Source organism: Podarcis melisellensis (assembly GCF_964234715.1).
Source record: "Podarcis melisellensis genome assembly, chromosome: 2".
Classification (NCBI taxonomy): Eukaryota; Metazoa; Chordata; class Lepidosauria; order Squamata; family Lacertidae; genus Podarcis; species Podarcis melisellensis.
This window is the reverse complement of record NC_138529.1, coordinates 124,981,720-124,995,484: the sequence shown is the minus strand read 5'-3', so window position 1 is coordinate 124,995,484 and position 13,765 is coordinate 124,981,720. Positions and strand designations below refer to the sequence as shown.

Below are 13,765 nucleotides of genomic sequence, written 5' to 3'. Positions count from 1 at the left end.
CAGCTGCAGGTGGAGGAGCAGGGAAGCGAACCTGGTTCACCAGATTACCACTTTTAACCACTGCACCACACTGGCTCTCCAGAGGAATTATACCAGAAACATATGGGTGTCTCGTACAGCCCAGGTAGTGTGGTTGCTGACCTTGAGCCAAAAATCCTGGAGAGTGAAGTCAAATGGGCCTTAGAATCAGAATCTCCTTTAAATCAGAACCAGTGAAGGCGGTGAAGGTCCTGTGTGAGTGCCTGGAGGCGGTTGGAGGATGGATGGCGGCTAACAGATTGAGGTTGAACCCTGACAAGACAGAAGTACTGTTTTGGGGGGACAGGGGGCGGGTGGGTGTGGAGACTCCCTGGTCCTGAATGGGGTAACTGTGCCCCTGAAGGTGCGCAGCCTGGGAGTCATTCAGGACTCACAGCTGTCCATCGAGGCGCAGGTCAATTCTGTGTCCTGGGCGACTGTCTCCACCTGGTTTGCAGGCTAAGACCCTACCTGCCTGCGGACTGTCTTGCCAGAATGGTGCATGCTTTGGTTATCTCCTGCTTGGACTACTGCAATGCACTCTACTTGGGGCTACTTTTGAAGGTGACCCGGAAACTGCAATTAATCCAGAACACCAGTCCTGAGAGATCTGCATTGGATCCCAGTATGTTTCCGAGCACAATTCAAAGTGTTGGTGCTGACCTTTATTTTTTTTTTTTTAATATAATTTTTATTAGGTTTATAATATACAAAATTCAAATTGCAAATACATGTTTCCATAAATCTAATGGACTCCCCCCATCTTCCGGGCACTGCATTCTCTGTAAATCCAAAACCTCAGCAATTTGTTAACTTATTTTAAACATAATAATATATCTTCCATTTTATCGTGATATCTGGTCTCTAAGCATTTCAATCCAAATCCATTAATTTTTAGTTTCAACACAATAAAATTATTTCATTACACCACTTATGTCTAGTTGTGCCTTATTTACCAATTCAAAAATTTACCGATACTGAAGCTGTACTTTCCTAGAAAGGAGCATTTTTTAACATTCATACAACTTATAATGCTTTTTCAAATAGTCCTTAAATTTTTCCCAAACTTCCTCCGTTTCTTCTTCTCCCGAGTCTCGGATTCTGCCAGTCATTTCAGCCAGTTCCATATAGTCCATCAGCTGCGTCTGCCATTCTTCCAGTGTGGGTAGATTTTGTGTCTTCCAGTGCTTTGCCATCAAGATCCTTGCTGCTGTAGTAGCGTACATAAAGAAAATTCTATCTTTCTTAGCCACCCTCCGGTCTACCATGCCCAGGAGGAAGGCCTCCGGTTTCTTGGGTACGGTAAATCTAAGCACCTTTTTTAGTTCATTATGTATCATCTCCCAGAAGGCCTTCACCTTCGGGCAGGTCCACCAGAGGTGTAGAAATGTCCCTTCCTCCTCTTTACATTTCCAACATTTATTATCAGACAGGTGATATATTTTTGCAAGCTTGACTGGGGTCATGTACCACCGGTATGTCATTTTCATAATGTTTTCCTTCAAGGCACTACATGCCGTGAATTTCATTCCGGTGTTCCATAACTGTCAGGGTTTCTGGGAGAGAGGAGGAGATGACAGAGGAGACGGAGAGCGAGTGGGAGGAGGGGCAGAAGGATGAGGAAGAAGATGACGGAATTCTGAGGGAATCCACGAGTCTGAGCAGCGAGTCAGAGGATTCTCAAAAGGGGGTTACCTTAATCAAGCAAAGGGGAGGAGAAGGGAGAAGCGGAGAGGAGCCCAGTGGAAGACAGAGGGAGCAAGAGGCGTCTCAGCCGGAACGGAGTAAAGGGGGTGGAGTCGTCAGCCTCTCGGAGGGAGCAGGATTAGGAGAGAACAGAGAGAGGGGGTTGGAGCAAGGTGTTCAGCCGGAAAGGGTGAAGAGCAGAACAAGGGGTGGTGTAGCGGTCGAAAGAAAGGTCAGCAGCAACGTACGCGCGCCAAGTTCAAACGTAGAGGCGCGCGGAAGTGGAGAGAGCTCAGGGGAGGAGCCCGGCCCTAAAGCCAGAAAGAGGGGGGAAGAGGCGGCAGAGGATTCAGCCTCAGGCGAGTCACGGAGAGAGGGAACCCAGGGGGGCAGGAAGACCCTGCGGAAAAGAAAGGAGAGGAAGAGGTGGTCTAGAGCCAGGCTATTAAGTTGGTGCGGAAGAGGGGAGGAGTCAGAGGGGACTGCAGCGGTCTAACGTGGCAGACGTACGGCCACAATGCTGAACTGTATGAGAAGCAGAAATCTTCAATAAACTTTTCCTGTAAATAAGCTGCAACGGAGTGAGGTCTCTTGTGAGCTGGGACCCGTCCTGGGTGGCCGTGACAGTAAGTCCCCTCTCAGAAAGCAAAAAATTTTTTTTTGCGAAGCTCACGAACGGGAGCAACCATGAGCGCTGAGGAGCAGCTGGTTGCACTGCAGAATCAGGTTACCGCTCTCACATCGGCAGTCATTGCTTCGCAGAAGAAGAATGACGACTTGGAGAAGACGTGCCAGGATTTGCAGGCAAGGTGGGAGCACGCGGACAAGGCGGGGGCCCCAGGATCCAGAGCGGAGGGCATTGCGCTTGGACGGAGGGGGGGTGCCCTAGTTCCGCATTTTAATGGCAACTTGCAAGATTATCCCAATTTCAGAGCGGACGTTGTATATGCACTGCACTTACTCCATCACGATTTTAGAGATGAGGAGGAGAGAGTGGGGTTCATTGTTTCGCACCTGCATGGGGAGGCCAGGGCTTGGCTACGCAATCTGTGGCGCGAAGATGGACCGGCCCGTCGCAATTCAACTGCGTTCCTCAAAGCGATGGATTCTTGTTTTCAATCCTCTGTGGATGTGGACATTGCGCGCCGTCAAATGCACGGGCTGAGGCAGGGGAAAGCGACTGTGCGCCAATACCACTCTAAATTTTTTGCATTGCTCACCGCCTTAGATTGGCCAAAGGACAGTAAACCGGTCAGAGATCTTTTTTGGGAGGGATTGAGCCCCCCCATCAAGGATGAGATCGCTAGGGGGGACAGACCCCAGACCCTAGAAGACGTGGTGCAACGGGCTTTAGCTATTGGAATTCGACATGAGGGACGTCCGTGGCACGAGGGGGACGGGCCCCAAGCGCGTGCGCAAGCAAGGACTCTCCCTTTTGTGCACAGGGACTTCAGCCGTGCGCACCCCTCGCCAATGGGGAAGGACAGCGAGGAGCCGATGGAGATTGGTGGTGCTTGGGCTCAGAAGCCATCCCAGAGCCCTGTCCCTGGTGCAGCCAAAGCGAAGCCTCCTAGAGGAACCAGGAAGTGTTACATCTGTGACAGTGCGCACCATATGGCGAAAGAGTGCCCCCAGAGGCTCCAGAAGCACACTGCAGCGCTGGCAACTGTGACAGCAGAGGTGCAACCAGGGGAGCAGCTTCAGGGAAACGACAGTGCCTGGCTGGAAGCAGAGCTACTGGGGCTCAGCCAGGCGGATCTGTAGACAAGCCCCCAGCATCACTGCAGAGCGTGGACCCTTTGCCTCCCAAACCGGCAGTTCTGCTCACAGCAACACTCCAGTTGCCTGATGGGAGACTCCTTGAGGTTCCAATAACGATCGATTCGGGAAGCAACGCCGACTTCATGGGACTGCAGTTCGTTAAGCAGCACAACATGGCGCTCCTGCCTGCAACGACGCCTTTGAACGTGGTCACGGTAGACGGCAGGAAGTTGCTGGGGGGGCAAGTGGTGCAGCAAACCCCTCCCATGATGATGCAGATTGGCAACCATCGAGAACTTATTAGTTTCAATGTCACCCACTTATCGGACACACCCATCGTGTTAGGCATGAGTTGGCTGGAGAGGCACAGTCCCGCGGTTGCGTGGTACCAGAGGCAGATCAACTTTTGTTCATCGTATTGTGCTCAGCATTGCTTTCAGACCGGTCAGGGAGGAGAAGCTGAGCAGCCGTTGCATCTGGGTATGGTGCAAACAGTGCCTCACAAGTACCAGGACTTCTTGGAGGTTTTCTGTGAGAAGGAAGCTGACAAGTTGCCGCCTCACAGACCTTACGACTGCGCGATTGATTTAGTGCCGGGGGCGCAACTGCCTGCTGCCAAGCTGTACTCCATGTCGGAGGACGAAATGCAAGAGCTTCGGGAGTTCATAGACCATAACCTCAAGCGAGGTTTCATCCAGGAATCTAAAGCAGCGGGAGGCAGCCCTGTTTTCTTTGTGAAGAAGAAAGACACGCCCCAAAAAAGGCTTATAGTGGATTACAGGTTCATCAACAGCTTGACTAAGCCCAAAGCTTTCCCCATGCCCAAGATTGACGACCTTTTAGCGACCGTCAGGAGGGGCAAGATTTTCACCAAGCTGGATCTACGTGGAGCTTACAATCTCATCCGCATCCGGAAAGGAGATGAGTGGAAGACCGCCATGTTCACCCCTCTGGGCACATACGAATACAGAGTCATGCCTTTCGGCCTCCAAAATGGCAGCCACGTTTTTCAAGCATTTATGCACCACGTGCTAGCAGGTCTCCTCTACAAGAAGTGTGTCTGCTTTCTCGACGATATCCTGATTTTCTCGGAATCGCCGGAGGATCACGATAAGGACGTGAGGGAGGTCCTGCAGAGGCTGAAGGAACACAGGCTGTACGCCAAGTTGGAAAAATGCCAGTTTGATGTCAGAGAGGTTGATTTCCTTGGCTACAAGTTGTCCGACGAGGGACTGGCCATGGACAGGGCTAAGGTTCAAGCGCTGTTGGACTGGAAAAGCCCTCGAAATCGGAAAGAGGTCCAGAGGTTCATCGGCTTTGCCAATTTTTACCGCAAGTTTATTAAAGGTTTTGCGAACGCGACGGCGGCGATCACTGACACCCTCAGTTCCAAGAAGAAGAAGTTCGTCTGGACCGAACAAGCGGAGCGGTCCTTCCGGAAGCTTAAGGGTCTTTTCGCCTCCGAAGAGCAGCTGCTCCACGTGAATCCCGGCAGACCCATGCGGGTAGAGACCGATGCGTCAGACAGAGCGGTTGGGGCCGTTCTTTTGCAAGAGGATTCACAAGGCAACTGGCGACCGGGTGCGTTCTACTCCCGGAAGCTCAGCAAGACGGAGCGCAATTATACCATATGGGACAGGGAGTTGTTGGCCATTCATGCAGCTTTCAAAGCGTGGCGACACTTCTTAATAGGAGCCAAGCACACGGTGCAGGTCCGCACGGATCACAAGAACTTAGAGTATTGGCGGACGGCTAAGTTGCAGACCCAGCGACACATGCGCTGGGCGGAGTTCTTTGCGGACTTCGACTTCAAAATAGAATACATCCCAGGAGACTCCAATGTTATTGCAGACGCGCTGTCCCGAAAGCCGCAATACTTGGAGGAAGCAGCTCCAATCGCAGCAAGGCACATTTTCGCACCGCAGGCGTGGACGTGCGCTACCATCGCAGTCGACCTGGACGCGGTGCGACGCGCGTTGCAAAGGGATCAGTTTGCACAGTCTAAGATGGAGGAGCTACGCGGAGGGTCGCGAGACAACGATGAGTTTCAATTGCAAGATGGACTTTTGACTCGTAAGGGTGCCCTTTACGTGCCCACCGACGATCTTCGAGCCAAGGTTCTGCAACAGTTGCATGACGCCCCTAGTGCAGGCCATTTCGGCAAAGAGAAGACGATGGAGTTGGTGGCTAGAGACTTTTGGTGGCCCCAGATGAGAGGAGAGGTGGCGGACTACGTCGCCAGGTGTGATATCTGCCAGAGGTCCAAACCAGTGCACCAGAAGCAGGCGGGATTGCTAGAACCGCTGGAGACACCGCAGCAACCGTGGGAGAGGGTAGCGTTGGACTTTGTTACAGACCTGCCCAGCTCCAGAGGTAAGACGGCGGTGTTAGTGGTGGTGGACTTGTTCACCAAGATGGCGCACTTCATCCCTTGTGCCAAGGTGGCGACGGCAGAACAGACCGCAAAGCTCTTCATCGATCACGTCTTCAGAGTGCATGGACTTCCGCAGTCCGTCTTGTCCGACAGGGGGCGCCAGTTTGTTTCCACTTTCTGGCGAAAGCTTCTGGGCATCTTGCACGTCAAAATCAACCTGACATCGGCGAGGCATCCACAAACCAACGGTCAAGCGGAGAGGGTCAACGCGATCATGCAGCAGTACCTGCGGTGCTACGCCAACCAGCGACCTGCGGCGTGGGTGGACTATCTGCCGATGGCTGAATTCGCCTACAACAACACGAAACACGCATCCACCGGGGTGACGCCTTTCTTCGCGAACAATGGCCGTCATCCCAGAACCTTCCCGAGATTTGCGGCACCAGGAGGGGGGGGGCCTCAAGATGCCGACCAGTTTGCAGCGGAGTTGCAAGAGGTGCACGAGGAGCTGCGGAGACATTTGGAGCTGGCAAAACAGGCGTATAAGGTGCAGGCCGATAAGCACAGGAGGGCGGGAGAGGACATCCAGGTTGGGGACTGGGTGTGGTTAGCAGCCCACGCGATGCCGGCCAGGTCATTGGCCAAGAAGAAGTTAGGACACAGGCAGCTAGGGCCATATCAAGTTGAGGCTAAGATCAATCCGGTGGCTTTTCGTCTAGCCCTTCCGGAGGGTTCCAGGGTGCACCCGGTCTTTCATAGGTCGGTGCTCACTCCCTACGAAACCCCACACAGGTTTCAAGAGTCGGGAGCACCCCCAGAGCCACGTAGGAGGGCGCCTGAAAGGGGGGAATCGCCAAGACCAGAACCTCTTAACGAGGTCACAGAGATACTGGACTCGAGATGGGGGGAGGAGGGAGTTGAATACTTTCTCGCCAGGGAGGGCACACCAGCCGCTGCTAATAGTTGGGTGCCAGGCTACGAGTTAGACGAACCCCTTTTGAAAGAAGAGTTCCATGCACTTTTCCCACATAGACCCATGCCAGCGGAGTACTTTGATGACTGGCTTTTCACACCCACATTGTCAGATAGCACGTTCAGGGGTTTCTCTTCCCCCGAGGACAGAACACCAGAATCGAGCCCGCCCAGGGGAGCGTGCTCGGGGGGGGACACGGAAACCCCTTATTGGTGGGAGGAGCAGCCAGAGGAGGAATGGCGTAAGAGGTGGCTGATAGGTCCTGGGCGGGCAGCACCGGAGGAAGTGGCGATGGAAGCAGAGACTGAGAAGCATTTGGGGGAAGAACCCGACTTCGAATACACATACACAGAACTGCCAGCAGAGAACATTGACGTAGACGACCTGTATCCTGAGCCTACCCCCGAAGAGCCGCAGTTTCCACAACCGGTTCCCGGCGAGCGGGAGGGGGGAAGGGGGGGCTTCGAGGGGGGGATGGATGTCAGGGTTTCTGGGAGAGAGGAGGAGATGACAGAGGAGACGGAGAGCGAGTGGGAGGAGGGGCAGAAGGATGAGGAAGAAGATGACGGAATTCTGAGGGAATCCACGAGTCTGAGCAGCGAGTCAGAGGATTCTCAAAAGGGGGTTACCTTAATCAAGCAAAGGGGAGGAGAAGGGAGAAGCGGAGAGGAGCCCAGTGGAAGACAGAGGGAGCAAGAGGCGTCTCAGCCGGAACGGAGTAAAGGGGGTGGAGTCGTCAGCCTCTCGGAGGGAGCAGGATTAGGAGAGAACAGAGAGAGGGGGTTGGAGCAAGGTGTTCAGCCGGAAAGGGTGAAGAGCAGAACAAGGGGTGGTGTAGCGGTCGAAAGAAAGGTCAGCAGCAACGTACGCGCGCCAAGTTCAAACGTAGAGGCGCGCGGAAGTGGAGAGAGCTCAGGGGAGGAGCCCGGCCCTAAAGCCAGAAAGAGGGGGGAAGAGGCGGCAGAGGATTCAGCCTCAGGCGAGTCACGGAGAGAGGGAACCCAGGGGGGCAGGAAGACCCTGCGGAAAAGAAAGGAGAGGAAGAGGTGGTCTAGAGCCAGGCTATTAAGTTGGTGCGGAAGAGGGGAGGAGTCAGAGGGGACTGCAGCGGTCTAACGTGGCAGACGTACGGCCACAATGCTGAACTGTATGAGAAGCAGAAATCTTCAATAAACTTTTCCTGTAAATAAGCTGCAACGGAGTGAGGTCTCTTGTGAGCTGGGACCCGTCCTGGGTGGCCGTGACAATAACCTTTCCCAGTCTTCAAACATAATGTTGTGCCCCAGGTCCTGCGCCCACTTTATCATGGAGGATTTAACAATCTCATCCTGTGTATTCCATTTAAGCAGCAAGTTGTACATTCTCGAAATTAACTTAGATTTTGGCTCAAACAACTCTGTATCTAGTTTCGATTTTTCCTCCTGAAAACCCACTTTTTTGTCCGCTTTAAAAACTTCCTGGATTTGAGCATAATGCAACCAATCTCGCACCTTGTTTTTTAACTTTTCCATACTCTGCAACCTCCATTTATCTCCAATTTTTTCAATTATTTCCCAATATTTAGGCCACTGGGCCTCCATATTGAGTCTTTTACGTGCTTTGGCCTCCATCGGTGAGAGCCACCTCGGAGTTTTACTCTCCAATAAGTCTTTATATTTTGACCAGACCGTAAAAATTGCCCTTCTGACAATATGGTTTTTGAACGATTTATGAACTTTAACCTTGTCATACCACAAATATGCATGCCACCCAAAAGCATTGTCAAATCCCTCCAGGTCGAGGACATCGGTGTTCTCCAACAATTGGTGCTGACCTTTAAAGCCCTAAATGGCCTCGGTTCAGTATACCTGAAGGAGTGTCTCCACCCCCATCATTCAGCCCGGACACTGAGATCCAGCCCCGAGGGCCTTCTGGCGGTTCCCTCATTGTGAGAAGTGAGGTTACAGGGAACCAGACAAAGGGCCTACTCGGTAGTGGCGCCTACCCTGTGGAACACCCTCACCTCAGATGTGAAGGAAATAAGCAGCTATCCTATCTTTAAAAGACATCTGAAGGCAGCCATGTTTAGGGAAGTTTTTAATATTTAATGCTGTATTGTGTTTAACACTCGATTGGGAGCTGCCCAGAGTGGCTGGGGAAACTCAGCCAGATGGACGGGGTGTAAATAATAAATTATTATTATTATTATTATTATTATTATTATTATTATTATTATTATTATTATTATTACTTAGAAAGCACTGCTAATAACAAGGCCAGGGGAAGTGATGATATTCCAGCTGAACTATTTAAAATTTTTAAAGATGCTGCTGTTATGTTAAGGTGCTACACTCAATATGCCAGCAAGTGTGGAAAACTCAGCAGTGGCCAGAGGATTGGAGAAGATCAGTCCACATCCCAATCCCAAAGAAGGGCAGTGCCAAAGAATGCTCCAACTACCGCACAATTGCACTCATTTCACATGCTAGCAAGGTTATGCTTAAAATTCTACAAGGAAGGCTCAAGCAGTATGTGGACCGAGAACTCCGAGAAGTGCAAGCTGGATGTCGAAGGGGCAAAGGAACCAGAGACCAAATTTCAAATATGCGCTGGATTATGGAGAAAGCTAGAGAGTTCCAGAGAGACATCTACTTCTGCTTCATTGACTATGCAAAAGCCTTTGACTGTGTGCCTGATCACCTCATCTGTCTCCTGAGAAATCTCTATGTGGGACAAGAAGCAACAGTTAGAACTGGATATGGAACAACTGATTGGTTCAAAATTGGGAAAGGGGTACAGTAAGGCTGTATATTGTCTCCCTGCTTATTTAACTTATATGCAGAATTCATCATGCGAAAGGCTGGGCTGGATGAATCCCAAGCCGGAATTAAGATTGCCGGAAGAAATATCAACAACCTCAGATATGCAGATGACACAACCTTGATGGCAGAAAGTGAGGAGGAATTAAAGAACCTTTTATTGAGGGTGAAAGAGGAGAGCGCAAAATATGGTTTGAAGCTCAACATCAAAAAACAAAGATCATGGCCACTGGTCCCATCACCTCCTGGCAAATAGAAGGGGAAGAAATGGAGGAAATGAGACAATTTACTTTCTTGGGCTCCATGATCACTGCAGATGGTGACAGCAGCCACGAAATTAAAAGACGCCTGCTTCTTGGGAGAAGGGCAATGACAGGCCTAGCCAGCATCTTGAGAAGTAGAGACATCACCTTGCCAACAAAGGTCCGTATAGTTAAAGCTCTGGTTTTCCCAGTTGTGATGTATGGAAGTGAGAGCTGGACCATAAAGAAGGCTGGTCGCCGAAGAATTGATGCTTTTGAATTCTGGTGCTGGAGGAGACTCTTGAGAGTCCCATGGACTGCAAGAAGATCAAACGCATCCATTCTTAAGGAAATTAGCCCTGAGTGCTCACTAGAAGGACAGATCCTGAAGCTGAGGCTCCAAGACTTTGGCCACCTCATGAGAAGAGAAGACTCCCTGGAAAAGACCCTGATGTTGGGAAAGTTGGAGGGCACAAGGAGAAGGGGACGACAGAGGACAAGATGGCTGGATAGTGTTCTCGAAGCTACCAGCATGAGTCTGACCAAACTGCGGGAGAAAATATGAAATATCTGGGGATTAATATGACAGCTAAAAACTTGAATTTATTTAAGGACAATTATGAGAAATGTTGGATAGAAGTTAAAAAAGATTTAGAAATATGGTCCAAACTGAAGCTTTCCTTGTTGGGTCGAATTGCAGTTATAAAGATGAATGTATTGCCAAAAATGTTATTTTTGTTTCAAACTTTGCAGATTGTGGACAAGATGGATTGTTTCAAGAAGTGGCAGAGAGATATCTCTAGATTTGTCTGGCAGGGCAAAAAGCCCAGAATAAAATTTAAAATATTAACTGATGTGAAGGAAAGAGGGGGGTTTGCCCTGCCAGACTTTAAACTTTACTATGAATCAGCAGCTTTCTGCTGGTTGAAAGACTGGCTGCTTCTTGAGAACACTGACATTTTGGACTTGGAAGGTTTTAACAATGCTTTTGGATGGCATGCATATTTGTGGTACGACAAGGTTAAAGCGCACAAAGCTTTCAAACACCATATTGTCAGGAAAGCATTATTTAATGTCTGGATAAGGTACAAAGATTTACTGGAAAGTAAGACCTCAAGGTGGTTGTCACCCATGGAGGCAAAGGCTCTGAACAGACTCAATATGGAGGCCAAATGGCCGAAATATTGGGAGATATTAGAACAAGAAGGAGATAAATTGAAACTGCAGAGCTTTGAGAAATTAAAAGATAAAGTGCGAGATTGGCTTCATTATTATCAAATAAGAGAGGCCTATAATATGGACAGAAAATTGGGCTTCCAGGTGGAAAAATCAAAATTGGAAACAGAATTGTTAGAACCTAAAACTAAGATTCTTTCAAGAATGTATAATTTGCTGTTAAAATGGAATACACAGGATGAAACCGTTAAATCAGCAATGATTAAATGGGCACAGGACATTGGTCATAACATTATGTTTGCTGACTGGGAAAAGTGCAATGCCTTATGAGAGAATATTATGAAAATGATTTATAGGTGGTACATGACCCCAGTCAAGCTTGCTAAAATTTATCACTTGCCTGATAATAAATCTTGGAAATGTAAAGAAACTGAGGGTACATTCTTTCACCTTTGGTGGACGTGCCCAAAGATTAAGGCTTTCTGGGAGATGATATATAATGAACTAAAAAAGGTACTTAAATATACCTTCCTTAAGAAACCAGAGGCCTTTCTCTTGGGCATAGTTGGCCAATTGGTGTTAAAGAAAGATAGAACGTTTTTTATGTATGCAACAACAGCAGCAAGAATACTCATTGCAAAGCATTGGAAGACACAAGATATGCCCACCTTGGAAGAATGGCAGATGCAAGTAATAGACTACATGGAGATGCCAGAAATGACTGGCAGAATCCGAGACCTGGGAGAAGAAGCGGTGGAAGAGGACTGGAAGAAGTTTAAAGACTATTTGCAGAAACACTGTAAAAATTTATGAATGCTAAAATGATGTTGGTATTAAAAATAATATGGCATTAGTGATACAGGTTTAAAAGTTATGTAAAAAATGTAAATTGAAGAAGGGTGAAAGCCTAAAGTTACATTATGTTAAAAGTAAACAATATGTTAAAAGCGTTTAAACATAAGGAGGAATGATTGGAGACATAATAGAATGACTTTAATAATTAGAAATGAGTTATGAAAGAGGGTAAGGATTTGCTGTATCTGATTGGGTAAAGAGGAACACAAAAAAGGGAGGCATGAGGAAGTCAAGAAAGAAAGTTTTGCAAGTATGAATTTAAAGGTTGGAGTTTTTATTTTAAACTTTTTCTTTTTGATGGATGGAACTTATTTTTTTCTACATTTTGGCTTTCTTATCTGTTTTATATGTATTTTTGACTGTCTTTGTTTTTCTTTATTTCTGTGGTTGTTATGTGTTTCTTCTTTCTGTAAAACCTAATAAATATATTATAAAAAAACAAACTGCGGGAGGAAATAAAACACCACCTAACAGGGTGGATCCAGTATCACCAAATAAATGAGGTCTTCATATCTGTCAAGAAAAGGGGTTTTGCAATTTCAGTATTGGATAAAGGATTACTACAAAACAAAAGTAATTTGTAAAAGGTATGGAACATTATTGGGGTGGAAGGATATGGATGAACAGGTAAAGGCGGTAATGATCAAATTGGCTATGGATTTAAGGAAACCTATTCAAGTAACATCATGGGGAAAATTATGGAAGGAGAGTTGGAATTTTACGGCTTGTGAGGCAATAGCAGAAAATTTGATAAAGATGTTTTAAATAAGGAAATATTTCTTTACGCCACAGTGGCAGTGAGAACATTTATTGCCAATTAATTGCCAAAAATTGGGGGGGGGGGGGAGAAATAATTATGACAAAAAAAGCTCTCTTTCGAGGAGGGTCCCTGGCACTCGGGGAGAGAACATAAATTTTGTTACTACTCCGGGTCAACGCTCTTTCCCCTTAATTCCTCATGAAGTTTCCTAATACCAGTTATACCATATGCCTTATACCATTTTCTAAAATTCTATGATTATCCCTGCTGTGTTTTATTTAATGGAAATTGAGACTGGTTTTCTAGGTGAAGCACACTGGACCCTAAGAGAAACAGGGAGAATAAATATATTTTTCTACACATTGCTCTGTTTTTTTCTGTAACAATTTTGTTGTGTATTTAAATGATGGGTACAGTGGTACCTTGGGTTACAGATGCTTCAGGTTACAGACTCCACTAACCCAGACATAGTACCTCGGGTTAAGAACTTTGCTTCAGGATTAGAACAGAAATCGCACAGTGGTGGTAGCGGAGGCCCCATTTTCTAACGTGGTACCTCAGGTTAAGAACAGTTTCAGGTTAAAAATGGACCTCCAGAATAAATTAAGTTCTTAAGCCGAGGTACCACTGTATTAATCTTTGTGTAAATGGGGGAATTCCACAAAATAATATTTTCTTATATATATGGCACTCATCTTCATGTAAACCTTTGCAAGCATTCCCATTTTCCAGATGGAAGGACCTCCTCTCTCTCCATCTGGTGGGGTGGACCCTCCCCATGCCCACAAGCCAACTTCAAGGGGCACCAGGAGGGGGAGGGGAGGGAATGTTGGTTGGTTGGCATCCATCTGTCTTAGGAGACCACGGAAGAGTCTGTCTTTGGGAGTGAGATCCAGTTGTTGGAGGGTAACAGCGCCAGCCGTTCGTGTGGAGACTGACAGGGGAGAGACATGTGTTGTTGCATCTGGGACAGAGTTAGTGGTCCAGTTGTGCTGTTGCAGATGCAGACGGGCTTTTCTTCTCCCTGTGCTCCCCCCACGTGGGAATGTTCCCCTCTGGCTGCAGCCTCTGGTCACAAAGGTGATTTATCTCCAAACCTGAAGGGGGTTTATTTCCTTGTCC

General features: G+C 48.1%; 2 protein-coding genes across 2 annotated transcripts in view; both read right to left on the bottom strand.

The window, feature by feature from the left end:
* The window catches only part of LOC309364432 (uncharacterized protein), a 67,732-nt gene that overhangs the window by 10,503 nt on the left and 43,464 nt on the right, over nucleotides 1-13,765 (bottom strand). The gene's annotated exons all lie outside the window — the stretch shown is intronic.
* Nucleotides 1-13,765, bottom strand: part of LOC309364567 (uncharacterized protein) — a 48,255-nt gene that overhangs the window by 34,228 nt on the left and 262 nt on the right. The gene's annotated exons all lie outside the window — the stretch shown is intronic.